At 35.1% G+C, this 12,161-nt stretch overlaps 1 pseudogene; it reads left to right on the plus strand.

The window, feature by feature from the left end:
* Window positions 1–1,105: 1,105 nt before the first annotated feature.
* LOC107136597 lies at window positions 1,106–1,799 on the plus strand (annotated as a pseudogene).
* Window positions 1,800–12,161: the final 10,362 nt, after the last annotated feature.

A 12,161-nucleotide genomic window follows, 5' to 3' on the forward strand; every position in this document is an offset into this window, starting at 1 on the left:
TCCTATAGGAAGAACCACTGGAATTGTGTAGGAGAACAAGGAGAGTGAGCGGGGATCACTCTGAAGGGTCAAAACATGTAGAAGGCTGTTCAAGGCACATTCAGGAAAGTGTGAGTTATAAAGACAAGATGAAAACGCCACATGGTCCCTTTCCCTGACCAGGATTCTGCCACTTACTTCAAGAAGCTTCCAAGACACTGTGACATTCTGTCCGGGGGGGGGGGTCGGGGGCGGGGGATGGGAGGAGGGGGGGAGTCCCAGGCATCAGACTTCATCTACATCTTCATCCACCAAGCATCAAGTCTGCCCTACCCCTTATCAGACCTTCTGTTAGGCCAAAATAATTGTGGGTTGTGATAAGCCATGTGACAGCAAGATTTGCCGTCCTCTGGCTACTCCTATTATAACTAAGATGCCTGGAAGAAGCTCAGAATAGCATAGAGAAAATGTATAATCTATGCGGAAAATGCAAGGGGATAGTAGGATAACTTCAACATACATACTTAGTTCTACTTTGCATACACCTACATTTTTCTAAGGAGAGTATCAACATTTGTCAGATTTTTCAAAGGAGTCATTGATCCCAAAATGATTAAGACTCGCTGCTTGATATTACCTCACTTAACTATGTGAGTTAGGCATTACTGAGGCTCAGTGATTTAGTTTACTAAGCCATTTATCCATTCACTCACCACACATTAGTGGGCATGGTCTCTGCTCCATACCCTCCAGGCTCTCGGAGAAGAAGGTAGCCAGCCTCGTGCAGTAAGTATGGGAGTATTGGGATACTCTTCATCTGACCATGTGCCCTGTCCAAGGGTGGGAGAAGTCCCACTAGAGAGGAGGTCACAGATGAGCTGTATGGGTGCTTCCTGCAGAGCATTGGTCAATGTGACTTTTTTAGATGTGCCTTGCAAGTGCACCACAAAAACATCTTCAGTTAGAACCTGAATTAAATTTCATGATACTTTTTGAAACAATAAAACTTTATTTTAATTTTATATACTTAAATTTTACTATACTTTTTATGTGTTAGGTGCTATGCTAGAAAAACTCAAACTCCCACAAATTATGTCAAATAGTCCCATGAAGATGGCAAACTCTCATGCACCAGATTATAGCATGGAGACAAACTGAAGCAAATAAGCAATATGTAAGATGTCAGAAATGCTTGGAATTTGGACTTACAAATGCACAGGGAAAAAAAAATCCCTCCATGGACCTTCAAGAAAAGCAGAACTAAAGAAAGCTTTAAGAGAAAAAAAATATGATTACAACAAAGCACTGGGGAGACTACTGTAGAAGAAAAGACCAAGAAAAAAGGGTTGAAAAGTGTCATTAGTTCCAGCAGCAAGAGTGATGACATTTCATCCAGTAACTCTTCATCAGAGATTGAAGAAACATGTACCTCGTCTTCCTCAGAGGACAGTGACTCCCTCAGTTCTTCATCTTCAGCCTCCTCCACAACCTCTTCCTCCTCCTCTACTAATTCAGACTCAGACTCCAGCTCTAGCAGCAGTAGCAGCACAGATAGCTCTGAAGATGAGCCATCAAAGAAGAAGAAAAAAAAAATAGAATGGCTCTATCCATATTGATGAACTGAAAACATCAGTGGGATTCTCAGAAGAGAATTTAAACAGTGTTAAAGACAAACTAGTTAACTGATCAAAATGTCCAGAGTTCACAAGTTTCTGCCAGGCATGATGCCATATACCTATAATCCCAGTGGCTCTGGAGGCTGAGTCAGGAGGATTACAAGTTCAAAGATAGCTTCAGCAACTTAAGTGTTTTACATTGTAAGAGCATAAAGATTATTAACATATATGCATACACACACCACACACACACACACACACACACCTTTTATTTTAGGGATGAATCTTGTTTTTTCTTTAAAATATATCTCTAGAACTTAATCAAAGCTGAAATCTGGTAAATATGTTTTAGTGATGAAACTTACTTTTTCTTCCTATAAAATAAATGCCAACCATACTTCATTGTATATTGATGGTATATGTCAGATAAGTTTTCAAGATAATGCTTGGAATACCTGGCAATGGATTTCTCAATGCTTTTGACTGTATTATTATGCAAAATTTAATACATTGTTACTATAAGCTTAGGAATTTTCCTTCTATTAATAAATGTGCTCTATTTTAATGCTTATGTTCAGAAAGTTATTTTGACTTTTGGTCCTGATAAGTTCAAGGGATCTATAAATGTAGTTATATCTTTTAAATGCTGCAGGTTTCAAGTTGTTGTGTTTTATCATTCATTTCCTTCTGCTTTCTTAAGTTTAAGCTTAGAGTTACCCTTTTCTGAGGAAAATCATTCTAGAAGAACCTAAAGAGGGACAGAAAATCTAAAACTAAGGAGTCTAATTTTGGTGCATTTTTTGAAAATTCAAAATCAGAAAATAAAGAAACCAAGTAAAAGTCTGGCTTAAATAAAAGTGCTATAAATTATATCTTTGTGTAGTAAAAATGCTTTAAAATGTACTATTAGAATAGAGGAGGAAGAGGGGTAAATTTTCCAAAAATCAGGACAGCATTGGTTGGTTGCCTTTTATTAAAAAGGTTTTCTTAAGCTTTCATAAAGACGGCTTTTTGCCATTTTTTAAATTATGGCCAGACAGTTTTATATGGTATCTGGTCTATAGGACAGTCTACTGCATAACTGCCTGAAGAGGATTAATGGTGTGTTTACATAGCATATACACAATTAAATCTAACATGAAAAGTTTAAAAGGAAATACTGCACAATATTTCTGTTTAAAAATAACAGCTTTATTAAAATATAAGCCACATACCATAAAATTTGCCCTTTTAATCTGTACAATTCTGTGGGTTTTAGTATATTTTAGGGTTGTACAATCATAATTATCCAATTTTAGAAAATTTTCTTTTCTGTGCAATGTTTCTCAAAAGTAAAATACTCATTGTGGTGAGATTGGTTTAACAGCACATTCTGTGATGTCTTTTAAACTTTTTGGAAAGAGGTATCATTTATAGAAAAATCTTGATTTGGATTGAATAGGGGTTTTCAAAACTATAGAGTTTTTTTAGAAGGGGTACTCAACCTGTACCTCTGTAAGTTACCCAATTAATACATTAATACTCTTGAATTTTCCAAAAAATACAGTAATAGTCATATTCCCTTTATTCTCTACTGCCTGTCCACTGCCCCAGTCCTTACCATTTATTCTAAATAATTTGTCGAGAGTTTTTCCAGATCTTTGCTTTTAATTCATTTATGTGCATACCACACACAACACATACACACAGAGATTTGTTCTATTTGGGTTTTTTTTTTCCGGGGGTGTCCTGGGATTGAACCCAGGGGCACTGGACCACTAAGCCACATCCCCAGTCCTATTTTGTATTTTATCTAGAGACAGGGTCTCACTGAGTTGCTTAGTGCCTCGTATTGCTGAGGCTGGCTTTGAACTCTCCATCCTCCTGCCTTAGGCCTCCCAAGCTGCTGGGATTATAGGTGTGTGCCACCCACTGTGCCTGGCTGAGTTGTTCTACTTTGTTTGTGAGTTTTTAGTTTTACTTTTTGTATTTTATTAATTTTCAACTTTTTAAAAAATTCATTAACAATGTTTCTTGGAAATCCCTCCATGAGTCAAGCGTGGTGACACATGCCTGTAATCCCTGCAACTTGGGAGGCTGAGGCAGAAGGATCACAAGTTCCAGGCCAGCTCAATAATTTAATTAGACCCCCAAGCCACTTAGTCAGTCCCTGTCTCAAAATAAAAAATAAAAACGACTTGGGATGTGGCTAAGGAGTTAAGCACCCTGGGTTCAATCCCCAGTACCAGGTTAAAAAAATATAAAAGGAAATCCTTCCACGATTCTAATTAGAAATGGGTTAGCATTTCTCCAAGAGAGTTATCTAGAAGTGAAAATGCAAGGTTGAAGGATGTGCATATGCTTGCTTTTTCCTAACACCAGATTACCTCCACAGTTTTACCCCCTGAAACATGTCACAGTACCACTTTTTCAAGATCCTTGCCAAAATTCATTTCAGTTTTTTTTTTACAGCTGCCAATGAAGATTATCTAAAAATGTAAATATTCTGCTTTGAATTTGTAAAATCCTGTTTGCTACTGTTCCCTCCTTCCTATATCTTACGTAATAAAAAAATTATACTACAAAAAATAAAGGAATGGCTATCCATGGGATAGTTTTTAAGCAACCTTGCAAAACGCACTTGGACCCTCTGACAGGAACAAGACCGTGGAAGTGACAGAAAACACCTTTAAATATTCTCATTAAAGAATAGCAGGACATTTTGAAAATTTTGATAAGAACTACAATGACAAAAACCATAAAACTATATGTCCATGAATCTTAATGAATGCCAACCCCAAGAAATAGAAAGAAAGTCCTATAAATCAAATTTGATTATCATGATACGCAAATTAATGCCAGGGAAAAAGAAAGACTCATGTATGGAGAAGTTGGATCACTCATCCATTGCTCATAAGAATGAATAACTGTATAGTCACTCTGGAAGATAGTTCAGCACTTTCTTTTAGAACTTAATGTTTACTTTCAATATGGCCAGCATTACTTCCAGAGAAATGAAAATTCGTGTTCAAAAAATAACCTACATGCAGGTGTTCATAGCACCTTTATTTGTAATAGCCAAGAAGTTGAAATGACAAAATGTCCTTCAACAGGTGAAAGATTAAACAAACTTGTGAGTTTTGAATTCCATGGAATACTACTTAGCCATAAAAAGAATATATAACTGGTACGTGCAATAAATTGGATGGTTCTCAAGGGAATTATGCTGAGTGGAAAAAAAATGGCATTTGCTGGTGTTATGGTTCGGATGTGAGGTTTCCCCCAAAAGCTCACATGTGAGACAATGCAAGAAGGTTTAGAGGATAAATGGTTGGGTTATAGCCTTAAACTTATAGCCTTGACCTAATCAGACAATTGATCCCTGATGGGATTAACTGGGTGGTGACTGGAGGCAGGTGGAGGGTGGCTGGAGGAAGTAGTTCATCGGGAGTGCAGCTGTGGGATATATATTAGAATCTGGTGAGGGGAGTCTTTCTCTGTTTCTTGATCATCATATGAACTGTGCCACCACACCCGCCTCAAGTATTTTAGATAAACTAATTGTGTCAGGGTTCTCCAGAAAGACAAAACCAAAGGAGAATTGTATTGGCAAATCTATATTTACATAGATAGATAGAAGGAGATTCTCAAAATAAAATAAAATATAAATAAATAAATAAAAAGGGCTGGTGATGTGGCACAGTGTTTAAGTGCCCTGGGTTCAACCCCTAGTATCAAAAAAAATAATAAATAAATAAATATAATTTAAAGAAATAAAACTTGAAATGACAAATAATAGAGATGAACAAAGCAATGGCTGCCAAGGGTTAGGAAATGGGTGAGAAGAGAGTTGCCCATAAAAAGGTAACACTAATAATTAAAAAAATAATAATAAAAATAAAAAAATAACTGTGCAGCTCTGTTACTACCGAGCAAAGTGAATTTCTGAACATGACTAATTCTAGGAGGAAAGAACCTTGTTACATAATGATAAAGGAGTCATTTTACCAAGAGGACATAATCCTGAATGCCAATGTGCCTAATAACAGAATTTCAAACTACATAATGCCAAAGCCCATAGAACTCCTTCAAGGAGTTACTGACAACCCCACCATTGTAGTCAAGAGAGTTAATGCCCACTCTCAATAATCTAGGGTGTGCAGAGACAGAAAATCAGTAAGAATATATAAGATTTGAATCACACTATCAACCAACCTGACCTAAAAGATATTTATAGAACATTCCCCCCAGTGAGAGCTGAATACATTCTTCTCAGTGCATTCAGAACATTTACCAAGATAAACCATATTTTATCCCATAAAATAAATCTATATATTTTAAAAGATAAAAGTAATTTATGGCTATTCTGTCCATAATGAATCAATATACAAAAAAATTAGATTCATCTGTAACTATTAGCAATAAACAATTATAAATTTACATTTGTAAAACTTATAATTTATAATGTCATTAAAAATTATGCATTACATAGGGAATAAACCTGACAAAAGATGTACATGAACTATACACTGAAAAGAACTATACTTTGAGAAGAGAAATTAAAACAGATCTAAATAAATTGAGAGTTTTACCATGTTTGCGGATCAGAAAATGCAATACTGTTCTGATGTCAATTCCATAAAAATTGGTTTCTTGATTCAACAATCCAAATCAAAATCCCAGCCAGCACCTTTTAGAAATTGAGCAAGTACTTCTAAAATACAAATAGGATACCACAGAAACTCAAATAGTTTTTTTAATCAAGGAAAATAAAAGCAAAGTTGGATGACTAGCACTGTCTGATTTCAAGATTATACATTCTTAAAGCTACAATAATCAAGACAATATTATATTGTCAAAAATAGAAAAATAGATAAATGGAACTGAATGGGAAGCCCAGAAATAAACGGACATACATATGAACAACTGAATCTTTACACAGGTGCGAAGACAATTTAGTAGAGAAAGAACGGTCTTTGCAAAAATAGTACTAAAAAAAAAAACTGAATATCCAGACACAAAAAAATGAATTTCAATAAACAGCACATGCCACATACAGAAAGAAGTAACTCAAAATGGGTAATATATCTGAATGTAAAACTTAAACCTATAAGACTTCTAAAAGAACACATAGTAGAATATCTTCATGGCCTTGAGTAAAAAGAGGGTTCAGCAAACTACTTGCCTGTGGATAACTCTAGACTGCAGCAACCAGGAAATAAGAGTGAATCTCTATGTTTAAGGATTTTTTTAAAGTGTTTAATAACCCAACTCTCCATCATGTTGGCTTAGGAACCAAATTCCTTAACAAGACTCCTAAAGCACAAGAAATAAAATTTAAAAATCAATAAATGGGAAGATATCAAACTAAAACATTTCTTCATAGCAAAGGAAATAATCAAGAACAGGAGCAGAGAGCCTGCAGAATAGGAGAAAATCTTTGCCACCTGCATCTCAGATAGAGCATTAATCTCCAGGATGTACAAAAAAACTCAACAACAACAATAACAATAAAATAGCCCAATCAATAAATGGTCAAAGGAACTGAATATGCACTTTACAAAAGAAGAAATATGAATGGTAAACAAATATATGAAAAAATATTCAACATCCCTAGCAGTTAGAGAAATGCTAATTAAAACTACACTGAGACTTCATCTCACTCCAGTCAGAATAGCAATTATCAAAAATATAAATAACAATAAATGTTGGCAAGGATGTCGGGGAAAGTTACACTCAAAAATTACTGGTGGGACTGCAAATTGGTGCAACCACTCTGGAAAGCAGTATGGAGATTCCTCAGAAAACTTGGAATGGAACCACCTTTGACCCAGTTATCCCACTCCTTAGCATATACCCAAAGGACTTAAAATCAGACTACAGTGACTGTTTATAGCAGCTCAATTTACAATAGCTAAACTGTGGAACCAGCATAGGTGCCCTTCAACACATGAATGGGGGGAAAAAAAACATGGTATATATACACAATGGGATATTTCTCAGCCATAAAGAAGAATGAAATTATGGCATTTGCAGGTAAATGGAAGGAACTGGAGACTATTATGCTAAGTGAAATAAGCCAATCCCAAAAAACCAAAGACCAAATGCTCTCTCACCCTAAGCAAGGGTTGGACAGAGGAAAGAATAGAAGTTCATTGGATTAGACAAAGGGGAGTAAAGGGAAGGGAGGTGGGATGGGAATAAGAACAACTGTAGAATGAACTGGATATAACTTTCCTATGTGCGTATATGAATACATGACCAGTGAAATTCCACATCATGTATAACCACAAGAATGGGATCCTAAAGAGATATACAGCATACATCACAAAGAATTACTTTCTATGACATGAAAGGAATTCCTCCAAATCCATTAGGAAAATACAAAGAGCAGTAACAATGGAGGATATGGCTAGGCATTTCTAGAAGGAAAACCCGAATGTTCAGTAAATATTTGGTAAGATGCTTTGCCTCACAGACAGTCATAAATGCAAAATAAACAACAAAAAATATGTGCAAGTATGTTTTACTAGTAAGTCACACTACTTGGAAGAAATATTTGACTATGCAAAAGAGGTCATCTTGGGTGGGGATTATGGGGAGATACTGATCAAAGAGTAAAAGATTCAGTTACAGAGGAGTAAGTTCACAGATCTAAGGTACAGCATAAAGACTGTGATTAATAATACTGTACTGTACACATGAAATTTGTTAAATTGTTGACTTTAAGTATTCTCACAAAAAAAAGGGTAACTGTGTGAAGTGATGAATATTTTAATTAGCTTCACTGTGGCAACCACTTCATAATGTAAATACATCAATGTAGATGCATGCCTTAAAAAAGATAATTGGTATATCGTGTTTTTGCAGCATATGTGTGGGTCACCATTTTTATGAAAAATATTATTGAGCTTTAAGATACACATCCAACAGAATGCACAAATCATACAAGTGCCCTAATGAATGATATCCTACAAAGTGAAAGTATCTTAAAGCAGAAAAAAACATTACCTTGATCCCTGAATCCCTCCTGGTATCCTCTTCTAGTCACCAGCCCCCAGGCAGATCAATTACCCTGACATCGAACACCACAGATACGTTTTCCAGCTCTTAACTTTAAATAAGATTATGTGGTATGTACTCTCTCTGCTTCTTTCAACATTTTGTGAGATTCATGTTGCATTATCATGCACTTGAGACATTTTCACTTCTGAATAGTATTTTATAAGAAATATATATGTGTGTGTGTGTGTGTGTGCGCTACAATGTACTGTTCAATTCCACTATTGATATATATGAGTTGTGTTTGATTTTGTGCGATCACAAAGAGCTTTTGTGAACATTTTTTGAAGCACATTGGTATGAAATTCTGTTGAACAGATTGCCTAGATGAGGAATAGTCTTGAGTATTCCAGACCATATGCATCTCCATGCAAATTTTACAAGTTGCTTGTCTGTTTCAAAAAGAAAGGAAGGGCCAGGCTAGGTGGCACACACCTGTAATCCATTGACTCCTGAGGCTGAGACAGAGAATCCTGAGTTCAAAGCCAGCCTCAGCAAAAAAGCAAGGCGCTAAGCAACTTGGTGAGACCCTACAAAACAGGGCTAGGGATGTGGCTCAGTGGCAGTGTGCCCCTGAATTCAATCCCCAGTACACCCCAAAAAAATAAAAATTAAAATAAAATAAAGGAGAAAGAGGGAAGGAGGGAGAAAGCAAGGAAGAAAAACCACTTGGAATACTAATTGTGATAACATTACATTTCAATTTGTATAGGTTTGATATCTTTAGAGTATTGAATCTCCCAATCAACGAAAATGGTGTATGTCCAATATCTTTACATTTTTAACTTCTTTCAAGAATTTTTTGAAATTTTCTATAAAAATATTTTGTGATTTTTATTTATTCCTAGATTATGATTGTTGTCAGTATTATAAATGGCATCATTTTTAATATCAATGTTTAATTATGTATTGCTGATTCATAAAAATAAAATTAATTTTTATCTTTATTTACATAATAACTATAGTTTATTTTGGATATACTACATACACATCATATCATCTACAAATAATTGTAGTCTTATTTATTCTCCTTCCATCCTAATTTCTTTTACTTTACTTTTTTCATTCCTCATTGAACTGGCTAGAATGTTCAGAACAACTTCAAGCTGAAGTGGTAACATGAAGCATTCCTTTTTTGTTGACAACATCAGGAGGAAAGTTTCAATATTCCACTACTAAGTATGATATTATTGTAATTATTTTTAAAGATATTAAGGAACTTCTTATTTATTTCTGGTTTGCTAAGGACTTTTATCAAGAATGAGTGTTATGGTTTAGATATGAGGTGTCCCCCCAAAAGCTCATGTGTGAGACAATGCAAGAAAGTTTAGAGGTGAAATGATTGAGTTATGAGAGTCCTAACTTAATCAATGCATTAATCTCTATATGAATTAACTGGGTGGTAACCAAAGGCAGATACGGTGTAGCTGGAAGAGGTGGGTCATTGGGTATGCGTCTTTGGGCTATATGTTTTGTCTCTGGGGTGTGTGTGTGTGTGTGTGTGTGTGTGTGTGTCTGCTTCTTGATTGTCATATTCTGGGCAGCTTTCCCCCTCTATATCTTTCCATCACGATGTGCTGAGAACCTTTGACACAAAGAATGAAGTTGGCCATCTATGGATTGAGACCTGTAAAACTGTGAGCACCAAACTTTTCCTCCTCTAAAATTGTTCTTGTCATGTCTTTTGCTCACAGTGGTGAAAAAGCTGACCAGAACTATAAGTAGTGAAATTTTATCAAATGATTTTTTTCCTGCATCTATTTGGATAATCATATAATTATTCTCCTTTATTCTGATAATGTGGTAAATTACATTGAGTTATGCCAGTCTCACAATCCTGCATTAAAATAACAAAATATTGTTATGATATCTTATCCTTTTTTGAAAATATTGTGTTTAAACCTTTTTGCAACTGTTTATGAGTCAAATTAATTTGACATTTTTTTCTTTTAATGTTCTTCTCCAGTATTTTCTTTCTCTTTTTTTTCTTCAGCATTTGCAATTTTTTTACTTTCTTGTTAAAAAAAAAAAAAAAGTCATTTTAATTGGGATGATATGATAACTCATTGTGGTTTTGACTTGCATTTCTCTGATGACTAATGAATTTATGTACATTTGCATAAATTTGTCAGCTATTTGAATTTCTTTTTTATTTATTTATTACGACGGCAGAATGCGATTTATTTCATAGTCTGATCTCATTATAAAAATTTAGAGTATTCTCATTTTTTTCTAATCTCCTAAATCCCTTTGTGTAATACCTGTGCTATTTCACCTTAGAATATTATATATAATTCACCAGGTTGACCTTTTGAAACAAAAGTTTGCTTTGTAAGAAAGATTTTAAGTGAAAATCCAATTTTTAACAAATAAAGGAAATATATAACTTATATTTTTTCATGTCACTTTGGGAAGCTGTGTTTTGTCTCTTTGAAATTTATTTTATCTAAATTTTCATATTTATTGGCATAAAGTTGTTCATGACATTTTCTGTGATCTTTTCAATGGCTTTAGAATTTACAGTTATGTTCCATATTTTCATTCCTGACAGTGGTCCAACAAGTCATGTCCATTCCCTGGGTCAAGGCAACTGAGAAAGACAATTGGCCCATCTATATGCCAGAAATAGAGAGAGCAAGGCATCAGGGAACACAGATAGTGTTTGGCTCACTCCATTTCCAAGCCTCCCAGGAGGGTCAATAGCTCTCCCAGTTGAACCTTCTCACTGGCCCCAACCTGCCCACGGGCCTTCCAACCTGCTCAGAAACAAGCACCATGTGCTGGTTCACCCAACGCCCCATAGCCTCACCCTGGCTCAGATAGGAGCAGACTGCTGGACCTTAACACACAACAGCTTCAGAATAGACAGTTCTTAGGATGTGTTACAGCTTTCTTTATCTTGTTCCAAAAAGAGCGATTTTCCCTGGTAAAGTTTTGCACCGAGCAAGTCATTGTTAAACTTATTATAAGAAAATTACCTTTGGTAATGACCTAAACTTTTAAAAATCCATTTCCATTTCTGAAATGAGAACTCAATTTCTCCCACAATTTATTTGTTTCATGGCACAGATTGGAAATAGTATCAATTTTCTGCCAGCATATTAAAACATATTTTTATTAGTTGGTAATTGCAGTGAGATTTAGAATTCAGGAACAAAATGCTCCTGGAGAACTGAAAAATATATTTCTGATTTAGTTAATAAAAATCATAACTCTATAGTCACTGTAGTTTCTTATGTTCATATATCCTGGTATAGCAATGAACCATGGGAATTTTCTCAACCACTTCCCAACACTTCAATATGGAAAAGCTCAAGCACATAGGTAACTTGAACAGCACACATTAGTTTTACCATAAGTGCACTAACTTTGGCATCCTTTCAAAGCAGATAGCATAGGATAACACTGGTTTATAGAAATTTAATTAGAACAGCTCAACCTGAAATATACATTGGAAAATTTAAAAGTGCCTAGACTTTGTAGTTAGACAAAGCAGATCCAAACACCAGTAGCACAAACATGTGA

This window comes from Marmota marmota, unplaced genomic scaffold, assembly GCF_001458135.2.
Source record: "Marmota marmota marmota unplaced genomic scaffold, marMar, whole genome shotgun sequence".
Taxonomy (NCBI): Eukaryota; Metazoa; Chordata; class Mammalia; order Rodentia; family Sciuridae; genus Marmota; species Marmota marmota.